Source organism: Varanus komodoensis, unplaced genomic scaffold (genome assembly GCF_004798865.1).
Source record: "Varanus komodoensis strain SLA01 unplaced genomic scaffold, ASM479886v1 scaffold7_3, whole genome shotgun sequence".
Classification (NCBI taxonomy): Eukaryota; Metazoa; Chordata; class Lepidosauria; order Squamata; family Varanidae; genus Varanus; species Varanus komodoensis.
This window is the reverse complement of record NW_025336480.1, coordinates 19,708,010-19,733,410: the sequence shown is the minus strand read 5'-3', so window position 1 is coordinate 19,733,410 and position 25,401 is coordinate 19,708,010. Positions and strand designations below refer to the sequence as shown.

General features: G+C 39.0%; 1 protein-coding gene across 6 annotated transcripts in view; it reads left to right on the top strand.

The window, feature by feature from the left end:
• Nucleotides 1–25,401, top strand: part of LOC123035809 (WD repeat containing planar cell polarity effector) — a 234,238-nt gene that overhangs the window by 11,175 nt on the left and 197,662 nt on the right. For 5 of the 6 annotated variants that reach the window (XM_044454416.1, XM_044454417.1, XM_044454418.1 and 2 more), the window contains exon 2: nt 24,122–24,235. The exons of the other annotated variant lie outside the window; for it this stretch is intronic. The gene's annotated coding sequence lies outside the window, so the exon portion shown is untranslated. The remainder of the gene's footprint in view (nt 1–24,121; nt 24,236–25,401) is intronic. 6 annotated transcript variants of the gene reach the window in all.

Here is a 25,401-nt window from a genome sequence, read left to right as displayed (position 1 = left end):
TAATTTTAAGTCATCCAGTTATGTTCATATAGTAAACAAACCAAATTTCACTCTGGCAAAAAATTCAGGGCAGCTACTGCCAACCAAATTCATTGTTTTTATAGCCTGGGGCTCCACCCTTAGGAGAAAAACTAACTGTTCTGGACATATTTTTCTTACTGAAAGCCTGCAATTTATTTTTCCTCTAGATTATATTGAAAGGAATGTTTTTACAAACTACCCGGTGTTTTTGTAGAGTTGGATTCATGCTCATAATAATTACTACATAAAGGGGCATTGTAAGTGCTATCCATTTTTAGCTGTCAGTCACTAACCTGCTTCACACATAATCCTAACCCATGGTTTGTTTAATCCACAGGTGATTGAATTCTGGTTTGTTGTGATATGCAAATACAGATGTGCAAACCATTGTTTGTTAACCACAAACAACCTAGAAAAAGATTCCATGATTTGTGATTAGGTTATAAACTCTAAGGTACTATATTTGAAACCTGAAGTGAGGACTGTTCATGGTTTGATTTTCTAAGCCATAGAAGCAGCAGGCAATAGTAGTAAATAGCTCAGGTGCTCTAGATGCCAGTGCTAAAGCACTGCAAGAGGATTTGGGATCAAGACAGGGAGTGAAGGAGGAAAGAATGCAGGAACTGAGAAAACAAGTCATGGTTTGTTCAATATTCTCCCAGTCACATTCTGGATAGGGCAACAGACCATGAATTAAATGAACCATTGGTTAGCGTTAAGTGTGAACCAGGCCATTGTGAAATTGCTTAAGCTACAAAGAGTCTGTAGTTTAGTGTAAAGAAATTTGATTTTTCTCTTCCATAAGTGTACAGACAGAACATTCAAAGTTCCCAATTCAAACATAATTACTATCCTGATCTTGGGTCTAATCCTTCATTATAGTGGTTTCATCATACGTTTCTGGGGTTTACTTGGAATATTGATGGTTCTCTTGGTTGTGATCCTTGTCTTAAAGGTTGTTTCCATGTAAAGAAAGTGCTAGGGAAAATATAGTTCAAGATCAAAAAATTAAAAATACAGTGCAGGTTATTTTTATAATATGGATTTCACAGTCTGTGGGAGCCGAATCATAGACAGTGGCTGTATTTTGTGGGGAGACTCCTTTGACTTGTTCTGTTAGAGCCTATTCACTGACAGCGACATGTCATTGCACCATAAATTCAATCGAGTTGCCTCTGACTGATAACAGGTCTCCAAAATCCTATATGGTGGTTCTTTAGGACCACATTACCATAAACCTTAGAGTTATGATGCAAATCTATTGAACTGTCTTCCTGTTGGCCCTACCCTTCACACAGTTCCAAGATCAGTGGGCCGATTGCCTGGCTGTTACAGTTCATTCCTTAGCTGCTTATCTAGATGGTGTTCAGTAAGAGTAAGAGATGCAGGAGTGGAATGTCTGTGCATCCTGAGGGCATACAGGTTTGGTATGACTTTTCCCTGTGTGCCAAGTAATGAATCTGTGTTTGAGATCTATTGAGCATATTTTTTTGGATGGCATAGGAAAGCGAACAGAGGTGCATTGATAGGTACAAACATCACATCACCTTATCTCAAGGAAGGTAGGTGTGGAGCAGAGAAATACTGGGCAGGTTCATATAACATGAATAGGAATGGTCAGGGGAATCAACTGAGGTGTGCAGCTCCAAACTGGGCCCCATTGTTTAGTCGATGCTTGCTCTCCCCGCTTGTGCACCTGGGAGGCTTTGCTCGGATGCATTTGTGGAGGGATAACACTGCAATCAACTGGGATCCTTTCAACTGCTCCTTTCCAGTGTACTGCCTAGCTGATTTCCCTTCCTCTTGCCTGAGCATGGATCAGGAACCCCACTCCTGCTCTAGTGATCCCCTCTAGGGGCACATGTGTTCTTTGTGCAACAGATAGCTGTAGCAAGTTTAACCCAGCTCACAGTTGCATCTGTCTAAGAGAGGAGCCTTATTCCTCCCTGTGGAATAAGGGAGGAGGTTACCACCTGGATGCTTGAGAGGGAGGAGAGTTGAACTTCATCAAGGCATATTGAAGTAAAACTCCAGCAAACTGTGTAAATTATGTTGGATTGCTTATCATGACATGTGAATCTAGCGCTGTGTGGCTATGATGGTTTGAGTATTCTGACTCAGTATGCATTTGAGTATGCTGGGATGCATAGGAAAGATGGCTGGAGGATATTCAGGGTGCCTGCTTTCTTCTGAGCACGCCTTCCCTTGTTTACCTGTGAGAAGTGACTTTTCTTGTATTCCTAGTTGCAAGAGTGGTGCTGAGATTCTTGGCACTTGGCAGTGTATGGTGGGGGGTCGGAAACTTGAAAGACAAAACATGGAGGATTCTGTTTCCCATGATCCTTCACCATTGACTGTGTTGACTCAGAGTGATGGGAGTTGTAAACCCAGCCCTGGTCTGTGGACTTCAGTAGCAAGAAGTAATGGTTCTGAGAAGATAAGAATTAATCTGTATGCCCTTACTGATTTTTGTTTGTATCATTTCGCACAACTGTTAAGTGATTTTCTCCCTATGGAATGCTAAATAATAAGTGCCCTTCCATCAGAATTCTACAATATGCTGGTTTTCATATAAGTTTCCAGTGGAAATTCAAAAACTCTTCTTGCTTAATTAACCCAATTAATGTATATGTAAAGTTGATGTATTTTTTCCTACTTCAATACTTTCCTCTTAGTTTCTTTACATCTTATTTGCCACTTTGTTGCCTTTTTGTCTACTCTGGAGAGATTCTGTTGGAGCTCTTATCAGCTCAGGCTTTCATGATGCTAAATTGATATAAACTTGAATACATGATTTCTTATAGCTGATGTCAGAACATTTTAACCAGCTAAATAGCATTGATCACAGTATACATCTTTGTGGAATCCTAGCACTTACTTTGATTATAGCAGCTGACTGATTTGTACCCTTTGCTTCTGAATCAGTAATCTGTAAAAGCATCCTCAGAATCCTTTGGTATTGTCAAAATATTTTTAGAAGTCTATACATAATGTGTACTAGATTATCCTCCATATATTGGCCTTTTGTATCCCAAAAGTATTGGCCTGACCTGTAATTTCCTGGGTCTGCCTGGGATCCTCTGTGTTTGTATTTACCTTTACTACAGTTTAGTCTTCCCAAGGAAACTAAACAGTTTTAGTTATATGTTTTGCATGTTTTTGATAGATCAACAATTTCATGTTTTGTGTACTTTAAGAACCCTTAAGTGGATGATTCTTGAGCCAGTGAATTCTCCATTGTAATTTGCCTGTTTTCCGTTGATCTTAATCACTTACCATATCTATTTGATTCAGTTTCACAGACCTCTCCTAAAAATGATTGGCCTAAATCTGAGTTTCCAATTTCTTCTGGAGTAAAGACAGGCATAAATAAGATCAAGGTTCCTTGCAATTTTTTTCAGTGATCATTTGGTACTTTATTTGGAGCAGAATGCACAGGAACGAAGTATAATATAACCAACTGGCCCTATTGATTGGGATTTGTATTATACAGTAATATCTTAGGAACTTAGCCATTCAGTGGAGAATGGACTGTAATCTTAATTTAGTAATATTTGTTTGATAGGGGCCACCCACACTTCTCTCCCAGTTTTAGAATTGTGATATTACTGCCTTGGAAAACTTACAATGCTACATCATGACAAATATTTTATTGCAGGTAATTCATTGTCCTTTAGGACTTGCTTTAGACATGGAGTTACGCTTAGAAGAAAAAGATAAATATAATTGGAAATTGTCTTCCTTTAAGTGTTTGCCTACTTCTCAGTATAATTTTAATGATTCTTAATAGGTGCAAAAAATCTGCATGCATTTTTTCCCATTTGGGCTAGAATGCTTACTCTATCATGAACCCAAAGTATCTCATCATTTTCTTTGCCATTTTAAATGTAAAGAGATCTTCCAATTGCATATTCTGTGCCTATGGTAGTTCTATACCTCTGGCCTCCAATTTCTAGTAATATCTCTTGAATTTTCCTGGAGAGCTAATTTTCTATGCTGTGAATGGGAATGACAGCCTCAGGTTCACTGTCATGTTAAGAATGTACACACACACACACACGAAATTCATTCTTTTTGTGGGCAAATTGGAAGTAAGGTGGAATTGGTAATCCTTTAGCTTAAGTATATATTTAATTATATATGCTTGAAGATTGAGCCGTTCTTTTTCAATGTTAGTATATAATGAGGTGACTGAAATGGATTTCTAGAATCAGCATGGTTGGCAAAAAATTGGTGGGGGAAGGGGGTAAATGATGGCTCCTATTCTCAATTAGCTATTTGAAAATAGTTGTCAGTAACTAGGTATGTTGTAAGTTCCTAGGGTTGGTACTTAGGCATGGTCAGAGATGCCCAGAGTACCCAAATCCTGACAATTTTCAGAAAAGAATCCTTTGGAGTTGCTCCTTTATTCACCACTGCAGCTGCCCCTGACTCATCCAGACAGTGGGGGTGTGGTGGGAAGCAGTAGATGGCACTTTCTTGCTGGTTGCCTGCCTATTGAGCAAGAGGAAACAGTGACAAGAAGGACAATGAGGAACAGTACTAAGAAGGACCCACTGTGGATAACTTGCTCAAGGACCCTCCAGAATATGGAGCTGGCACTGTAAGCACCACACCACACTTTGAAGATAGGCAATACTCAATACTGTCACGTATATTTATACTTATGTCTGTGGTTGCCATGTCCACCCCATGTCAAGTCACAGACTGCTTTTTAAATGTAAGAGAATCTAAGTTGATTGTTTTCAGGTGTGAGAAGGAGTGTCTTTTATGATATGGAGCTTTTTTTGCGTACACATCAGTTTCTTTATTAGATAGTGCCCATGTTCCTAGAATCACAGTATAGATTAGTTAATTATTTACAAACTTTAACCACCTTTTTGCTGTGATTAAAGCACTGTAACAAGGATTTCTCCCTGCTGTTCCATATCTTTTAGTGTATCTCTCTATCCTTTGCAGGATATATGTGTTTGTGTTTAAATTCCAGGTCTGTATACCTACAGATCATAATTTTCATTACTCTTCTTGAAAGAAAATGCTTCCTTTGTACCTTCAATGAAAGTGCCATTTTAGAAATATACTGATACAAATAATTTCTCACTCTGAATCCATATTGAGGTCCTTGTTAAGCAGTAGCTTTAGAATGCAAAGCTGAGGTGATTGGAAGGGATGTGGGAATTAGAAAATGGTTTACTGAGGTAGAATAGCTCCCCCACCCCAAATGCTACTGTACTTAACCAAAAAGATCTACCCAAAGATTGCGGAATATTGTGGTGATTTGCTCTGTGGTATTTGACCAAGCATGTAAATAAGTAGCACCAATACTGGACTCTATTCTCTCCCTCTATTAGGTTCAGAGCATTTGGTATTTGGAGTCTTGCAACTGAATCTGATACATGCTTATTCAGTAGTAAGTGCCTAGGATTGCTGGATGTACTGGTGTGTCTTAGCCAACTTTCTGCTGGGTCTTGGTGCTACAAGTTGCCTCATGTCTCCTTGCTTGAAATCCTTGTGCTATGGCTAACCATGCACACTGCATAAGCAGTTACTGCAGCAGGAGCTGATTAGAGAATGATAATATTTTTAAAGGTAGCAATATATATGTGAGGGATGGAAGTAGGAAGCTGTTACAGGAAGAACTGAATGTAAAATAAGCAGGAAAGAGTAATGGAAAAAACTGGCAGGGGAGAAGCAATGAAAAGAGATGGGTGCAAAGACTGAGAAGCATATGCAGGCAGAGAAAAACAATACATAATAAATATTTCAACTTAGAATAAGGATCTCTAATGTTTTCAGATGAATTTTGAGAGTGTTATGGGCATTCTCACAAAATGTTTGTTATGCAAAGTCTTGGTTATTCAAAAATGGCTGCCATGGTGAGCAAACTGGTGAGATTAACAGGTTCTTGGGCAAGTTAGTTTTCTACATATGAGGAAAAGGTGGAGATCTGAGCTTCAAAATACAAAACCATTCTTCTGAGTCTAAATAAAAGTCATTACTTTGCAACATGGCAGCCTCCCAGTGATTTAAACCTTAGAAATAACAGTTCAACGAGGAAGGGAGCTCAATGGGTCCCAAGACAGGTGTCCATGGACACTTCAGTTCTCATAGTCTCTGTTTTGGAAACCCAGACTAAGAGCGTGTGGATCAGCAAATATTTCCTGAAATAGAGAAGCTGAGTAATGGTACCTCCAGAGTTATTTTCTTAACCTAAGGAAAGCCGAATTACAGAACTGGTTACAAGGGCTTCTTTGGTGGTAAATGCTTCCTTGAAGGATAGTGAAATCTTCACAACTTTGAAAGAAGCAGTGATGAGGCCCTTACTGAAGAAACCAAATCCAAACCGTATGGATTTCGGTAATTACCATCTGGTATAAATTTGCTATTCCCAGTTAGGACGCTCGGACTTGGAATGTTAGCTGGATAAAGAAGGAGAGAGGTTGGAATGTAGCACAGAAATGTCAGGGTTAACAAAGTGAAATTTGTCAGTCAGTTGCTGAGAACCAGACAGAGTCAGGTTTGGGAGGAGACACCATAAAACAAGGAGGGTCTGAGAAGGAGAGGTGTAAATTCATCAGTCCAGTAAACCAGAGTCAAGTCAAATGAGTGACCCAACTAATATCCAGCATTCCTACCATGTGACCCACAAGTAGGGCTAACTCTCCTGAGGGTGAAGTCTAGCCTTTCAGGAATGGAAGGGAGGAGGGGACTTCAAGCAAGCAAGAGTTGTTCCCACAAACCTGAAGAAATGTTACTTTGTTGTTACTTGAGAACAATCTTCTTATAAAGTGCTGTTTAGCACAAAAACTATGTCTGGCTCAAGTAATGGACTGCATTTGAAAAATCGTTCTGCTAGAAAGGGTAAAGTGGAGATACGTGCTCACTACAGCTACAGCTCATCTTTGATGGGGTTGCACTCTTCCTAACAACCAAGCGTGGAGCCTCGGAAACTTCCTGGGAAAACTTGAGGAGCCTAGGCTATGGTCTCCAAGGGTGTGTTTTACCATCTTAAGGCCACAGGTGGCATACCAGCCTGTATGGAGAGGGCAGACCTGGCCTCAGTTATCAGTGCACAAGTGATATTCATACTTCACTACTGTAATACACTGTATATGGGGCTGCTTTTGAAGATAGTACAGTTAGTGCAAAATTGATGGAATTGTTGCAGTGTTGTTGTATAATGCTGTACTTCAGCAGCTGTACCTTCTGAGCTCAGTTTAAAATGCTGTTTTTGCCCTTTAAAGCCTCAAATGGTTTAAGACTGCCTCCCTCCATATCAGTCTGCCTGCAGTTTAACATCAGCAAGAGAGGCCCTTCTCATTTGCCCACCAGTGAGTGCTGTGAAGTGTGTGACCACATACAAGAAGGCCTTCTCTGCAGTGGCCTGTCAGGATTTCAGGCATGCAGACTATGGATCTGCGACTCTGGCACAGGAGACACTGAATCAGTGAGATTCTTTATTGCAAGGAATCTCATGGGAGAAACGTAATGGTCACACACTTTAGAAAACTTGTGGTTAATGACCCATTGCTATAGGGACAGTAACATTCTTATGAAATTCTATATCTAACAGCTATAACTTTATCAGAGATTTTTTTTAACACCCTGGTTTCCCAGCTGTAATTGCTGCAACTCAGACTATAGGATAAGGGCAAAATGATTCCTTAAGCCATCCATCGCAGGCAGTTAAAGACCAAGGTTTAAGGGAAGGGCCTGAAGTATTTTGTACACCCAGAAAGAGGTCTGTGTCAACTTTGCGCATTATGTTGGTACTTCTGCCAGATGTGAGTCCAGGCTTAAGAAATCAACACATATTCAGTAGCAAGTTCACAAAAGTTTGCACATAGAGAGCTCTTGAAACCCTAGCATTGGGATCTCTATGTGAAATGGTTCCTGGCATAAGAAAGTTCAAAACTCAGGATTGATTGTTGCTCAGCTGGGCCTCAGAGTCCACCTCACAAAAAGCGCATCAATTAAAGTCCAGCACATAATCATAGAACTGTAGAATTGGAAGGGGCCATGAAGGCCATTGGGTCCAGCCCCCTGCTGTTGCAAGGATACCAATTTACACCATCCCACTCAATAAGCACAGTCCATAGAAAGTGTGGCCGTCTTTTCATTACAGGGCCTTACAAGTTCTAAAAAAGTCAAGTCCAAAGTTCGTATGCAGAGAGCTTCCTTAGGCCCAAGCAGTGATAAAATCCAAACATGAGATGTTTCTAGCAATGATTTCAGACTGCTTTTCAAGCAGGGAGTGGCTGTAACAGTTTTCCTACCAAACCTCTAATTGACAAGAGTTTTCAGCTCTTTAGTGAAGGCTGAAAAATGCAGCTGGCCAGGGGAGTGACCCTATTCATAATTGCTTCTGCCAAAGAAGACTGGTAGAGCCTCTCTCACATAGCCATAACATTCCACAGCATTTTCAAGACTTCACTCCAGGCAGACAACTTTGGATCAAATTCTGACTAAAACGAAAAGGCCCTGACGTGACCCCATACCTCTAGAATAAGTTACCCATTGCTGCATGCTTTTAAGAAGGCCTTGAAAACTTATAATTTTATGCTGACCATCTCCTAGTATGATTGCTGTTTTCATTGCAGGTTTTGTTGCTGTTTTTATCGGTCTTTTTTGTTTCTATCATTCTTCATAGCATGTTGGTTTTATGTGCATTATTGCTGTAGTCTTAACTTTAGAGGGCTTATGCCCTGACAGGTATCCAAGAAATATTTTAAATAATAAAATGGCTGCAGCATAGAATTAAGAATTTCAAGAGTGGGATCAGATAGCAGTATAAAGTAATAACAACCATTGCCAACAGTTTGTGCCAAATTCTGCCTCTGTCAACATTTTCTGACTGCTGGGCCACATTCATTTTCAGCCCTTTCAAGCAGATGCTGTGGGTGGTAGATTTGAGAACCTCTGATCTAGTGTGAACTATTGTGCATCTCTGTATTTCTGAAAAAGCAGCTTAATTGAGGCTTTTTGGAGAGTAAAAATTCAAAAGCTGATTTGTAAAATCTTCTTGAGCATGCTGTCTTCTAGAAGGCTCAAACTAAATTTTTATTAGTATTATTATCATTATTATTTAAATAGGTACTGGCTAAAATAGTACTTATTTGCATCTGTAAATGTTTTTAATAGCCTGGTTTTGCCTTTGCACTGATTATAGTTATGTAAGTATAGTATTACTCAAGAAAGTATTAGGTAATCAAGGAATTCTAGTTCTCTTTTACAATTTTAAGTGTTTCAATTAATTTTTAACTGCTTGATGGCTGAAGCATGTACAGTATGCCCACCAGCATTCAACAGGAGGAGTTGTTATAGGTATACAAAAATGTTACTTTTTAATATATTTGTAAGATAGAAATTATATGGCAGCACTGTAATTCTGTTTATCACATAGCTCTTCCTCTTGTTCCTTGCTGTTCCTGTTTGCCATGTTCCCTATATCCTCCTGTGGCTTGAATGTCTTTGGAGAGAGATTGTTTTCTATTTTATTTTTATGAACTATCTAAAAGGTTTTAGGTGCTTTAAAAACACAAATAATAATAATCTTCACAATTGAAAAAGATGTGGATTCTGAAGCACTCAAATACAAACACAGCACAATTCACTCTGTATTAGGCAAAATCCAAAGATTGTATTACTTCTAAAGAAGGCTTTTGATAATGCACATTATTGAAGGGTTAAAGCTGTTCCTAGCAAAATATATCATGTTTTGCTGAGAGGTGTTAAGGTAGCTCACTGGAACTTGTTCATTAGTGGATTAAATCCAATTTAACTCCTACTTAGCCTATTGCAGTAAATGGGACTTTAGTTATGAGTAACTTAATTCCCATTTATTTCAATGAGCTAAGTAGAACTTAAGTTGGATTTTATTCAGTAAGTTTCCATTGAAATGAAGAGGGCTACAATATAAGTCTAGCTTTTCAGACTGATTTCAATAGCATCTAAAGAGCAACTAATTTAGTCAAGATCCAGCTGAGTATCTTTTGCGAAAGTGGCTGCCAGAAGATGTGATAGTATTCAGTTACGACTGAAAAACAAATGATTAAATTACGCGGGCACTGTATCTTGACTTTGTTTTGTCTTATAACAAGGCTAGCAGCATAGACCTATACAAGCCTACTCCCAAGCAAGTGAGCATAAAATTTCAGCCTGAGCTTTTATGTTAGGTTTATTAAGCATGAATATTTGCACAGCCTGTGTATTTTATAATAATAGCCTGAATGAGTGATATGTGTTATATTAGTTTTTCTTTTAATATGGTCATATGTTCTGTGTTTTCATTTTTATTCATAATGGTAGGGCAGTAGTGCTGGGGACTGCAGGCTTCAGTGGGAGGGGAAAATAGATGAAAATTACCTGCTCTCCCTTTCAGCTTGTGGAAAGGAATTCTAAGCAGAACTCCATACAGGGTGCTATCACCAGCAGAAGAAAATGCCAGATCTAGTTTATTCCATCTTTCTTCCAAGGAGTTCAGGTTGCCTCAGCAGCAGTTCCTTCATATTTCAAATAGCATTTAAAAACAATCTAGCTTTATTATTATTATTATTATTATTATTATTATTATTAATATTACAACATTTCTATGCCGCCCCTTGCCGAAGCCTCGGGGCAGCTTACAACACAATAAAATACATTGAAATACAATAGAACATAATAAATTACCATAAAATACAAAAATACCAAAAAATACATTGAGTCACAAACATCATAATATAAAATTAAAATTATCAGTATAAAGTAAGTAAATAAATAATATAGGAGGGGAAAAGAGAAGGAAGAAGAAGTTGCCCTGGCCAGATCATATATTTTAACAATTAAAATGATGTTTAAATAAAAAGGTCTTTACCTGGCGCCGAAAAACCAGTAACGACGGTGCCAGGCGGACCTCTTTGGGGAGTGAGTTCCATAGGTTGGGCACCACCGCAGAGAAAGCCCTCCTCCGAGTACTTACTCTCCTAATTTCTTTCATGGAGGGTTCCCAGAGAAGGGACTCTCCCGCAGATCTCAAAGGGCGGTCGGGCATATACGGATGTAAGCGCTCGTTCAGGTAGCCAGGACCCAAGCCGTTTAGGGCTTTATAGGTCATAATCAACACCTTGAATTGGGCCCGGGCTTCAATGGGCAGCCAGTGAAGCTGATGGAGGACTGGAGTCATGTGAGCATAACGCCCCGTCCCCGTTAGCAACCTGGCAGCTCTATTTTGCACCAATTGAAGTGTTCGGACTGTCTTCAGGGGAAGCCCCATGTAAAGCGCGTTACAGAAGTCTAGGCGGGAAGTCACCAGCGCGTGTGTCACCGTTGCCAGGCAGTCGAACTCCAGGTAGGGGCGCAGCTGATTAATCAGCCGAAGCTGAAGGAAGGCGCTCCTTGCCACCACTGTCACCTGAGCTTCCAAAGAAAGCTCTGGGTCGAGGAGTACTCCTAAGCTGCGGACCTTGTCCCTAAGAGGGAGTGTTGCACCATTCAGGACCAGGTCAAATCCACCCTCTCCGAAACCCAATCCGCCAACCAACAGGACCTCCGTCTTGTCTGGGTTGAGTTTCAGTTTATTGGCCCTCATCCATTCCATTACCTCGGCCAAGCACCAGTTCAGCACATCCACTGCCTCACCTGGATTAGTGGAAAACGAGAGTTTTTAAGTAGTGTATGGAATTGCTGTTATGAAGAGGCCTTGTTATCTAAATGTATTTCTTTGACCAAAGCTCTAGTAATTAGGTGAAGTTTCAGTCTGCTGTCTAGGTCACTGGATTGAACCATAGGTAGTCTCAAGTGTAGTCTGCAGTCTATATTACTTAAAATGAGTCTGCCCAAATCACATTCGCAGTTTCCCAAATCATTTCTTGATTCAAGGGTATAATCTACAGATATTCATATTCTCCTCTATGTGTCAAGAAGCCCCGTCCTTGGTGTCATACCTGTTGAGTATGCATACGCATCTTGTAAGCATAGCAGCCTTGCAATGAAAGCAGCAGTAGCATCAGAGAACTTAAGACATTAATCTCCGCCTTGACTGCCCCATTACTACGAGTATGATTTACTGTTCTATATTTAAATTATTGCAATCTGCTATAAATTGGACAAGTGGGGTATAGATTTTTTAAAATAAATCTAAAAGGGCCTCTTCCAGTGGCATTCTTGTAAGTGGGCTTTCTTTTCGTAGCTTCATTTTATCTTAAATGTGTAGTGAAGTTCAGTGGAAGAATACTTCATAATGATTTTGTTTGTTTATATCAGTGATACCTTTGAGGGGTAGTAAGTGCTTTTCTGCTACATCATTCATTCATCCCTCCAGCTTTCAGCTTACAATACATTAAGGTCACATACGGCATGGGTTAACTCATTGCTTCCTTCATTCCACCAGACTAGTTTTACTAGAGCTATCTCTTACTCAAACAAAAATTGTGTTGATATTGGGATAGTAACATCTTCGGGGTCCTAGAATCCAGTTGGTTTTCTACTAGAAATGTTTGGTTGCATGCTAATTACTGGCTAAAGTCCCACATTAATTATGAATAGAGAGTATTAAACAGGCATATAAGCACTTCTATTTCAAAGAAGTTACATTAAATAAATTAAAAATAGCATTTAATGGATCTAGAAATAATTATAAATAATTTCATTGTAAACCTATGCATACAGTTCATTTGAATGCCTTTGTTTTATTTGTAAAGTTGGAACTATTGCCATTCAAACAGTAGACTTTCTTTTCATGAGTAAGACTTATATCTGCATTTGAGAATTCTAAAGTTGAGCTTAGAGATTCGTGCTAAAACTAAATAAGACTTCATAGCCACCTCCTTTGTTTGTAATGGGGATTGCAGACTAGGTATCTATGCTGCCTTTGATGTTTATATAAAACAGATAAAATGCATAAATTGCTTATAATCAGAGATGAATTAAAGCCAAATAGCATCCCAGAGGACAAAGCACCCCAGGCACCCATCAGCAGCCTAACCAAATGACAGACCTAGAGGAAACTTCAAAGCTGCAAATATAACTACCAGTAATATCCACAAAGAATCTAGATGCTAATAGAAACCTAATTTTCACAGTTCTGAGATATCCAGGTTTTAGCCAAAAAGGAAAGAAAAGGGATAGATGTTTCTTACAAGAACCTACTTTGTTAAATGCTTTATTTTGCCTTTCTTTTGAGAAAGCATTCTATTATAACAATTGGTTAGGGGATGCAAAGACAGTAAAATCACTGCATATAAGATAATGTTTGAAACATCGATATATTACTTCAGTGTTGAAATCATCCAATATTTGCCAAGAATTTCCTCACTTAATGTGCTTGATGTATAATTGAACTAAATACCTAAAAAAGTCTAATGTCAACTTATTTCATACAGAGATTATTCATACAGGATGTGAATTGTTGCCTACTGTAGTTAGTGTGAGCCTATAGTTTCTCTGCTGGCAGTGACTGTCACATCTATTTTATTCATTTTATCACTTTAAAAATAAGTAAATATAAAATTGCCATAAAATATGGCAGGTGGGTGTTGGAGCAGTTGTATTTTGTGAACATATCTCTAATTTGACTGTTAGCTTTTTTGAACACCTGGCTGAAATGAGGTTGCTTCTCAGTTCTAAGAGAGCAAAATTATGTGTTTTATAGCAGAGTACACACTTATGCTGCAACTGAAAAAATTGCTAACTGCAGTTTTAATCTAGAAGTAGATGAAGAGCTAAACATCTGTATTTATGCATGTGGGTTTGACATTTGAATATTTGTTCAAAGATGGAGATGTATAGCTACTTTATTGTTACAGACCAAAATGAAAAGACCAACCCCCCCCCCCAAAAAAACCTTTACTGGCAAGAGGCCAAGGTTGCAATCTTGCCTGCTTCCAAAACATATCTTTTTCTCCCATTAACATTCCTTTAGGGCATGCTTTATTTGACAAAAGTATGTTTGTTACTGGCCTTTCAAGAATTCTTAGTGAGTTCATTTTTCTCCACTTCCCTGTTAAGAATATTTGGGCACATGGTAGGAGCAGGGGTCTTTTACAGTATTCTCAATTTTGGTGTCCCAGCATAAAGTAAAAAATAAAGATTCCTTGTTGAAAGTTTTCTTATCCTGTCATTTAATATGTGGCTAACTGATTCACAAATTCAGGCATGCCTGCACAGACTTAAAACAGTGAACTGCTTAATGCTGAGGCTGAAAGTGATTTCACATGATATGGGGGTTGTTCTTATGCTTACTTTCATGGTTGGTAGTATTGGATATTTTCTAACACATTTTCTAAAAATACAGTATTTCCAGGACAGATACTTGTTTGTCGCTTTTACTGCTTTCTGGTTACAAACCCCAAGGGAGTATCTGTAGCTCAGTGGCAAAGCACATGTCTTTCATTTCCCATTTACAAAGTGAATGCCATTCACAAACACATTTGGCATCACCACTGCTTTGTGAATGGTCTCCGTAATAATTTCTCCTAATAAAAGGTTTAATGTGATTGGCACAGTATGTTTTGCATTTCATTTTCTTTTGATCCCAGTTTACAGTCACCCCTGCCCCTTCTGTGCATGGAAGGGTTCCATCTGTTCATGAAGGGCTTTTGATCTAGTGAAGGAATATCACTGGTGGAAGTAGAGAAAATGCATTTTTTCTAATTCCCCATATGTATCCACCCCATGCTATTCCAGAATGATCCTTGCCTTCTGAAAGCCAGTTCTGGAGGATTGGAGAATCCTCCAGAACAGGCTGGGTCAGCTGTAGGTGGCAGGAAGAATTGGTAAAAATGATCTTCCTCACCTCTTCCAGCAGGATCTGGCAAGAGCAAAGTCCAGATCAGAGACTAGACCCTTAAAACTTCACAGGTTACTTTTGCAGAAAGACGGAGATGTGTGTTAATCAGTCGAGATAATATCAGTTCAGGGATTTTCAAACTTTCTTCCCCCAGGACAGGCTTGAGAAAGCTGAAAATGACTGGGGGTTGCCAGTCACAAAATGTTAACAGATAGAGGCGCAGTTTGGCCCGTTCAGCTGGCAGTGGCAGATGCCATTTAATGTCAGTATCTGATCCCTCTTTGAAATAGCTAAATTCTTTACCAGAGCCATCTCCTTGGAGCAGGGAGTGTCATTAATTCAGCTTTCCCCAAGTTTAGTACAGAAATGATCTCTGGATATATCATTTCTCATTATTCGGCCTTCCCATTTCAGGAAGGATTTGTTCTAAAACTGGGTTTCAAACATGGTGCCCATGGGACCCAAGGTATCTACAGACACCTCTCTTGGTGTCCGCTGGACTCCTTGCACCTATTGATTTTAATCTTATTTCAAAATCTTTTATCCAAAATTTATTTTTGTTTTATTCAAAATTTATTCAAAATCCTTATCCAAAATCAAAAAAGCAGTTTTGTAGTTTGGTGTTCAGTCCTTTGCTTTCACCTTGTATTTTGGTCCTTGGTCAAGTTAGTTTTCGTTTGGTTTCACTAGTTTGCCTTCTGGGTAATGAGCATTTTCTGACTGACTGCACCCATCATAACAACCATTTTTTGATTGACCAAACTCCTCCATGACAGGCCATGGTACTCCCTCAAAATTTCAGATGTGCCCACAGACTCAGAAAGCTTAGGGTCCTTTTTTCCAAACTTTACTTGTACCTTTTCCTCTGTTACCAGTTTCTTTTATTCCTCTCTCTTGCTTCTTTTACATTCACTTCCTCCTATAACAGCTCACTTCTCTTATTTCCTTCCTCTTTATTCTCAGTTTTTAAAAGCATTATTATTAGTCTTATTGTCTAACCACTCCACTTGCAACACCTGTCATGGTAGCCTGTATGGTGAGGCAGGCCATGATACAGGGCAGTCAGGTAAAGCATCATCTAAAGGTTGTCAGCAGACTGGAAGAGAAAGGGATAGTGTGAAACTTGAAGGAAATACCAGATCTGAACATCTAGAAAGAGTAGAGAAGTCCATTGCACAAAATCTCATATTCTTGAAGTCTAAGTATATTCTGTACATCTTTCTGAGAGCATTGTGCTTAATCAAACAGTATAGAAATGCCTTAAATAATTTAAAAGGAGTTCCCACTCTCTGTTTTGGACCTGGAATAACTTAGGACTTGAGTTGGTGGATTATTTCTTTCACTGTTTGATGGTACGCAACACTATCACCACTGCAATTTAGTAGGATCTGGATTTGTTCTCTCTCTCCTGCTCTTTTCTGTTCAGGCTGTTGGTGCTCATGCCATATATAACACTAGTAATTCTCAGTGTCAGATCTTATATAGTCAAAATGCACCATCTACAAAAAAAGAGGAGAGGTATCAGGAGACTGGAGGGAATTCTGAAGTTTATATGTATATAAATTCTCTTTAGGAAAAAAAGGACTTTATATAGGAAAAAACAAGACAAAAGCAAAAAGCTCAGTGCAGGAGTGAGCTTGCTCAATGGATGTGGAATGTTGACTGTTGTATTTGTGAGGAGGACAGAAAATCAGGGAAAAGGGATGAAATGTAGTCTTGAATCCTGAATGAGGAGTACTCCACTCTGTAACATCTTGTTGCAGGTGCCACATGTATACAATGTGAAAATACTAGAATATTAAATTTTATAACAATTGGTAGGAGTATGCTAATCAAGAGCATAATTCAAGTCTTATGTATGTATTATATAGAAAATTTCTGTGACAAATGTAATTTTTGAATAGAAAGATGGGTACTGTAAACCTTATACAATGCCACCTTGATTTTGGTTGGAAAGGTGGTATATAAAAGAAAAACCATTTATGCCCTCCACATTTGATCATATAAAAATATACAGGAGAACTTACATGTACTGTCTTATTGGACGTCTTATGCAGGATATCCCTCTGGCCTCGTGTATTTCTTCATATTATTCCAAACAAGCCATGAATATCATTTACTTAGAAATAAGTAAGTTTTATCCTTGAGTAATTTGTTCAGTTCTTTCAGTGAGTAATTTATTTGTGTACTTGTGCAGAATGAAGAAAACTAATATGTATTCTACTGTATGTAATAGCCAATGATAGATTAGGTCTGAAAATATGTTGAAGAGTCTGCTTAGGAATGCAGGGAAGTTAGGCACAATCTGTACATTTCTAACATGGGTGAAGGGATGATAGGTCACCCATTAAAAGGTATGAAATATTGTGTTTTGCCACTAGATGGCAATATTGTGTAAAGCTGCATTTGGTAACTTTCTATAGTTAACTAGTCAGACCTTTTGAATTGTGAATTTTTATTTTGAAAGTTATAAGAGAGTTTCTAAAATTGAGACTTTGCTCACAAGGCTCTATGAGATGCTCACATTATGGTGATCATTTATACAATCAAACAAATCTTTGGCTTGTGCTAGTATCATTTAAGTGATATACAGTTATTACAATATTTGTGTTAAAAATGTTTACCTTCTAAATCTAAAAAAGGGTCATTCAAATGACACTGTGCAAGGCAGGGAACAGGTAATTTCAGATTCATTGTGAAAATAGTAAAACAGACTTCCCTTGTATTACTTCAAATACACTTATAAAAGCCTTGGGATTAAAGCAATTATATGTAATACAATATTGTCTAGATTTGAAGTTGGCTGGTGATTGGGTGAAAACATGAAATACTGCTTTTCCTCTCCTTGGAATAGTCAGTGTGGTTTGCCCTTCTACTCCCTCTCTACAAAAAGTGTGCATTCTTCAGGTAATCCTAAGATATTAAAATAATTAAATGGTATATTCCTAGTTTTAGTAATGAACCATGATTGGCATTTGTAACACTTTGATATTAAAATTAAAAAGAGAAGGAAACTATCTTACTGAGACTGCACATCTTGCATATCTTGAATACTTGAGTTAATGGGTGTCTTGCTGAGTAAAGATTGAAGTCTAATAAGTAGATAGGTATCTGGTATTTCCCCTGCCACCCCCACATTTTTTGTATGTTTTGTAAAACACAGGTTTAATCTTGAATAAGATGCAAACAATTTAAGAACTGACATCTTTTTAAAGAGATGTGCTGAGTAGGAAAAAAGATATTGCAAACCATTATATTGATCTTCTGCTTACATTATAAAACAGTTTTCTCTGAAAGATAATTTGAAACTAAATTTGGGCATAAATCATAAGTAGTTCATAACTTCACATAGCATATTTGTTATGTACTTTTTAAATTAAAATGTATTGACTTCTTCACAAGCCATAATAAGGATTTAGATTACCTACGATCCACTGAAACATTGGCACTCTTTCCTAAAATGTTCTGTTGTGGATCTTTAGTCAAGGCACTATGTAAACATGAATAGCATTCATTTAAATGCAGCTTGCGTTACTGAAGCTCTTTAAGGATCAAACTTTCACACTTAAATACTAATCTTCTATGCAAGGCAGCTTATTATATACATTGCATGTGGTAGAAATGCTGTGCAGAGGGCACCTCTCCCATTTAATTAGGCAAGGACGTTTTAAGTAATACAACTTGTATTGCGGTCATAGAGCATAAGTACACATGTTAGGGATATGTTTTGCAATCCTGAAATCTCTTGACGAGTCAGGAGAATGGTATTACTAAATAGCAAATCTTCCAGTTGAAAAACATCTGGGGGGAAACCCAAGTGAGTAAATTTATTATTATTATTATTATTATTATTATTATTATTATTATAACATTTCTAGTGAGTAAATTTTATATGAAATAAATACCTGGAGCAAAATATACAGGAAGTCAATTCTATTAAAGCTCCTGCTTCAGTTATGATTGTCTTAGCACATGCAGTCATTTGAAAAGAAACCAGATTGTTTTTCATTTGCATAGTCTTGTATTTTCAAAGTAACAGAAGAAAGCTCCCACGTGTTCATCTGTGTTTTTCTGAAGAAGTTGAGGTGGGGAGAAAATAGGATTTTGCCATAGATTGTAATATGCAGCCAAGTTTATCATCAGTTTTTCCCTTCTCATTCTTCTAACCCACACCACCCTTTTGGACTCTGCTTTTATTGTAGAAGAGCGAATAGAAGATTAATAAATTGAGAAAGCTCGCTCTCCTTCTAAATGTAGGAGAAACATTTGTGAAAGGCTGTCATAGTGGGAACAAGCATTTTTTGAAATTACACAGTAAGCAGTAGAAAAACATGTTGGTTTGGCAGCTCAAAAGGAGTACCTTTTTCATCTGTTTGCACCTGGGAAATAAGCATTTATCAATTGGTCTTTTTGGTGCTGAGTAAATTGTTCTGTAACTTTGATTGTGGGAGCCCTTTAGCCCTAACACCATCTCCTCAGAGAAGAAACTGTGCATGCATCTTACATACTATTTTCTCATGCCAGCCAGTGCTCTTACTAAGGTCACCAAATGATTGCTGTCTAGAAACAGAAATTACCCTTTGGATGCCTCCAGCCTAAACCAGTCAGAGTATGTATTTTTGCCAGAGTCAACCTTCAGGCCAGTTTAAAGTATAAACAAAATGTTCAGTATTTTAGATCTGAGTTTTTATCATGAAGCCATTTTTTGGTGATGAGCTCTGGACCAATTCCGTAGTCTTGTATAAAACATATTAGTATATCTATGAATAACCAAAGACAGCATCTGTTTTGTTATTAGATTTGTGCTGTTAGATTTTCATTTATCAAAACAACATTGCCCTAATAAAATGGGAAGGTATGCCCAGTTTACCCTTAAGCACCAAGCAACCTAGTTCTTGGGGCTAGGGCAGTATTGATTAGATTGATAAGGATTACACAGCAGCTTGGACAGTGTTCCAGTCTAAAGGGCAGGTAGCTGGTTTATACCAAGTCAGACCTGTTATATTTAGTGCTGTACTGTCTATACCAGCTGTCATTTGCTTTCCTGGTTTTCAGATGATCTGCAGCTGATGAATGGCCCTTCCCCAAAGCATGATGGTTTAACCATGCTTGGTTGTGTCTGGTAGGTTAGGATCTGCACAGAAAACTAGTCATACGTGTTGTCTAGATATAGAGTTCTTCAGACTTTGTATGGGTAGAAGAATTTAAGTTGGTTAAGCTTTTTCTACAGAGATGGGAAATTTTTCATCTTTTAGACTTCTGCTCCTCATAACATGGAAAACGGCAAATATAAATATTTGGCTTTGTTAAATATGCACTCATTTTCTTTCCCTTTACATACTGAAAACTCTTAACTCTGTTGTACCTGTGGGTGCATATAGGTTTACAATCAGTTGTTCCTTGCATAACTTTTTAGTATCCTTCATGATCAGAAAGCTTTCTAGGTTACTCCAGCATGTAGGCCATTGGGTAGCCATTAGAGGGTGCTTTGGCATCAAGGACATACCTTGCTTGATCTATTGCAGCATATATAAATCTTACTTTGTAATGACAAATGGCAGATTTAATTCTTTTCCTGTGTGTGTAATCAACAGCAATGGACAAAATTATATGTCTGGGAATACATTACTGAATAGTGTGAAATGTTTCAGTGTTAATGAACAAATGTATTTCAGATATATACAGTCAGGGCACCCAAATGCATTTTGAAAGCTAATCCAATTAATTCATTATTACTAGTGATTTCAACTTTGAAAAAAGAGTCTGTTGTCTGCTTGTCTCTCTCATGTGTATGTTGCATATTTTTATAGTTTTACGACTAAATATCACTTTTCTTCAGTGGATTTATGAAGTGAAAGACCATGCATAAATACTGCTTTGCTTACGATAGTTATTCAGCTGCAAACTGTAGAGCTTTATCCCACCAGACTGGCTCTGTTTGGTATCTGTAGTCTAAATGTCCATATTGTTGTATAGTCAGCTCAGCTTGTTTAATTGTTTATAACCATAGGTCATTACAGTGTAAACAAGGAAGATTTTATTATGTTACCTACACTAAAAAACAACAACAAACAATTGCTGAATGACTTGGATATATTAATGGCAAAAACTGAAAATATCTGCATAAAAATCAACATATAAAATTGTGTTCTGAGAAGTAGAGTAATACAAGTTGCATTTTCCAAATTACAGTGGTACCTCAGCTCACGAACACCTTGGCTAACGAACAAATCGGGTAACGAACAAAAATTACTGAAAAACTTTTACTTGGGTCGCGAACACCGCTTTTGGGTGGCAACCAAGATTGCAGCCATCTGCCCCTCCCCCCCCGGTGGGGAGATGGCCCCGATCGCAGTTCCATTTGTGCAGGGAAGGCCTCTGTGATCAGAGGAGTGCAGCTGCACTAAAGGCGGGTGCAGCAAAGCAGAGCTGCAAATCCGCGTGTCATTCGTGTAGCCGCGCAGTTGCTTTTGTGCAGGGAAGGCGTCCGTGATCAGAGGAGCACGGCTGCACGAATGACAAGCGGATTCGCGGCTCTGCTTTGCTGCACCCGTCTTTAGTGCAGCCGTGCTCCTCTGATCACAGATTGCAGTTCCATTCCTGCAGGAAAGACGGGAGCAGCAAAGCAGAGCTGTGGGGGAGATGGCTGAGATTCTGCCTGTCTTTCCTGCAGGAGCGCGCCTCTGATCAGGCACACCTTCCCTGCATGAACGAAACTGCAATCAAGGCCATCTCTCCACTCCCAGCGCACCGTTTGTGCCCATCTCTCTGTCCTCCAGTGCACCCGCGATCACGCCCATCTCTCCCCCCCACCCCCCCAGCGCGCCGGGATGACGGGCACCTGCACGGATGACAGGCATGATCTCAGTCGTGCTGGTCGGGGGAGAGAGATGGTCGTGCTTGTGCTTGGGGTGAGGGGGGAGATGGCCGCAATCTTTGTTGTTGTCACTTTGTTTCAATTTTTTCTGATTTAAAAAGTGGTTACAGAACAGATTAACCTTATTTACATTGAACCTTATGGGGAAATTTGACTTGGCTCACAACCAATTTGGGTCACGACCAGAGTCCTGGAACGGATTAAGTTTGTGAGCCAACGTACCACTGTATTTAAGGAAGTAGAACACCAACCTATCAGATGTCATTGCCTCAATAGAGAGCTCCCATGCCCATAAGAAATTGCTGGATAAGGATGCAATTCTCTGTCTGTCTGTTTGTTCGTCTGTCTAGAAATATGCAGCTCAGACATGTTCTTTTGGAATGAGGGGCCTTCATATAGCTTTAAAATGATGTTACACAGCCAAATAATAACCCAACCTTAAGTACATTGTTGTGTGTTCTGCCTTCAGACTGTCTGAAGCAAAGATATTCTATTGCTTTTCAGCTTTCTCTCATTAGACCTTTAACTTTCATATGAAACCAGAAAAAAATGTGCAGTACAAACAATGTACTTGCTTCATATGTTGTCTGGATGCTTAAATGTGCTATGACAGATGAAATTTGTAGATAAACTAAATTTTATTTCAATTTAATTGTGCATAATCTTTCATACTAAGTATTATACATTTTTGAATAGAGATAATTGGTGACTCCCGCTTGATCAGAAAATTAAAATGTTAGAATATGTAGACAACAAGAAGGTTAACTCAAGAAGCTATCCCTGACACTTGCTTAACTGAGAACATGTGAATTAGTTAATAAATATTCTAAGGGTTTGTGCAGTGCCATTACAAGGAGTCTAAGCCCCAGATTTGGAGGCTTAGGAACATCCCACGCAAGGTGGGAAGAGAGGCATAGGTGATCCTTTTGCCCCCATCTTGCTGTCTTTCATTTTTTTTCCTAGAAAGTCTTTTTGTGCATATATTAAAAGTGTTTTTGAGGCTGATGGAAGGAGGCAGTGTAAGCATCAGGATAGCTCATAGTGTAACCTTCCAGTCTCTTCCCAGCCCTCACTGACTGAAGCACACCCTTTTACCTGTCTTGTTCTGTACTGTTCCCAGTCCCAGACACACAGCCATTATAGTTCTTTGCTCACTGCCTGTATGGGGGTGGAATGCAGGGGTTGGAGTTCCAATTCTCTCTTCTGAGATCAGAAGGTTGTCTCTGACCTTGGATCTGGGAATCCAGTATATCTTGTGTTGCTGTCTAAAGGCCACGGGCTCACCTCTTCCACATACTCTCTATAGACATTCTTTTAAAAACATTGAATTCTTTGTTAAATAGATCTAATCTTACAAAATGGCAGAAAGCCAGCCTGCTTACGAGTGACCACTATAAATCTATCAAGATTTTTCATGATGGAAATGGAACTAATTAGCTCAGTCATACAAACAAAGGTTGAACGTATAAACTAATAAATGTGCTAATTGATGCCTGGGGTAGTAAGGTTACAGGTATTTTGTTCTGTGAAACCTCAGCTGTCTGATCAAGATTTTTTGTGTTAGAGCAATGAACTACTGCAACTACCAATTTGGAGAAGACAAAGAAATGATGAAACTTGGAGCATCCTATTCTTTGCTAGGAGTGATGATTTGGAAAATTTGGTGACAACTTGCTTATTGCTAAGGAAGTGTTATTTATGTTGCACAAGTGTTGGCTTGTGTCATGTATGGGAAACTGTTGATTGGATACTATCCAGTGAGTGGCATGATCAAAGTATAGTCTGTCTTCATTCTAAACTATTGGAAAAATGATTTGACTAAACCATCATCTGCACTCTTTGGTTCCACAGTCCATATAAATTTTTGCTTTTGTAGTTTTTGGGTTGTGTGAATCGTTTGTATGAGACCTAGTGTAGGGTATAGCTTCAAAAAAACAGGTGCAAATTCCTTCAATTGTGTGAATATAATTAATTAACATGGCTGAGAACCAAGTATTTGTTAAGAATGGTCTAAATATTGATGTCTTGAACAAAAAGCAGTCTTTTCTTAGACAGAGTCTGACTTGAGTCACTGAGAAAAAACATATTTAAACAAATACATTAACAGTGCAAACATTGAAAATAGGAAGAAATAGCAATGTAGCATTTACACTTCTGCAAACACTTCTTTATTTTTGGAACATGATTATTTAGATGTGATTATTTGATTGGTTGAACAGGTAAATATGTTTTTCAAAACCTTTTAGTCCTTCCTGTCTATACAAGGCTACACAATAAACCTATACATATAGCACCACAATCTTACATTATTGCAGTGTAAACACTGAGGGTATTTTCGTTCTTTGGAGATAGACATATCCAAAATTTAAGTGTATTTTTCTCATATAAACCTACTTGAAGGTCAGAATGGAATATAAAGGCAGAATATGATTCTTTCTTGTTTTTATTTCTTACAGAAGCAAAGACTGGTACATGGGCATTGTGATTATTTCCTGATTTGGTGAAAACACCTTGAAATAAAGTACAGTGGTACCTCGGCTCACGAACGCCTTGGTTCACGAACAGATCAGGTAATGTACAAAAATTACTGAAAAACTTTTACTTGGGTCGCGAACACCACTTTGGGTGGTGATCAAGATTGCAGCCATCTGCCTCTCCCCCCCGGTGGGGAGATGGCTCCGATCGCAGTTCCATTTGTGCAGGGAAGGCCTCCGTGAGCAGAGGAGTGCAGCTGCACTAAAGGCGGGTGCAGCAAAGCAGAGCTGCGAATCCGCGTGTCATTCGTGTAGCCGCGCAGTTGCTTTTGTGCAGGGAAGGCGTCCGTGATCAGAGGAGCACGGCTGCACGAATGACAAGCGGATTCGCGGCTCTGCTTTGCTGCACCCGTCTTTAGTGCAGCCGTGCTCCTCTGATCACAGATTGCAGTTCCATTCCTGCAGGAAAGACGGGAGCAGCAAAGCAGAGCTGTGGGGGAGATGGCTGAGATTCTGCCTGTCTTTCCTGCAGGAGCGCGCCTCTGATCAGGCACACCTTCCCTGCATGAACGGAACTGTGATCAGGGCTATCTCCCCATCCCCAGCGCACCGTTTGCACCCATCTCTCCCTTCCCCAGTGCACCCATGATCACGCCATCTCTCCCTCCACTCCCCAGCACACTGGGATGACAGACGCCTGCAGGGATGACAGAAGCCTGCAGGGATGACAGGCACGATCTCAGTCATTCTGAGGAAGATGGGGAGATGGGTGCACTTGTGCTTGGGGTGGGGGGGGGGGGAGATGGCCACGATCTTTCTTGTCACTTTGTTTCAATTTTTTCTGACTTTAAAAAATGGTTACAGAACAGATTAACCATATTTACATTGAACCTTATGGGCAAATTTAACTTGGCACACGACCAATTTGGGTCATGACCAGAGTCCTGGAACGGATTAAGTTCGTGAGCCAAGGAACCACTGTATTTCAAGGAAATGTGCCATTGTAGTATATCAGCAAAGTGAATTACAAACCACAGGCCTGCTAAACTAGGTTATTTCAGTTCAGTTAGACTAAACCAGCTCAAGTGGCTGCAACATTTATATAAAACATTCTGATCAGGAAGCCATTTATAGTAATATGATAATAAAATGACTATCAGAAGATTAATATTTACTTTGAATACCACTGGAAATGGATTGAACAAGGAGAAAGACTGATGAGTAGTGTTTAACTTTGGGCTGCCCTAAAAATAATCAACACT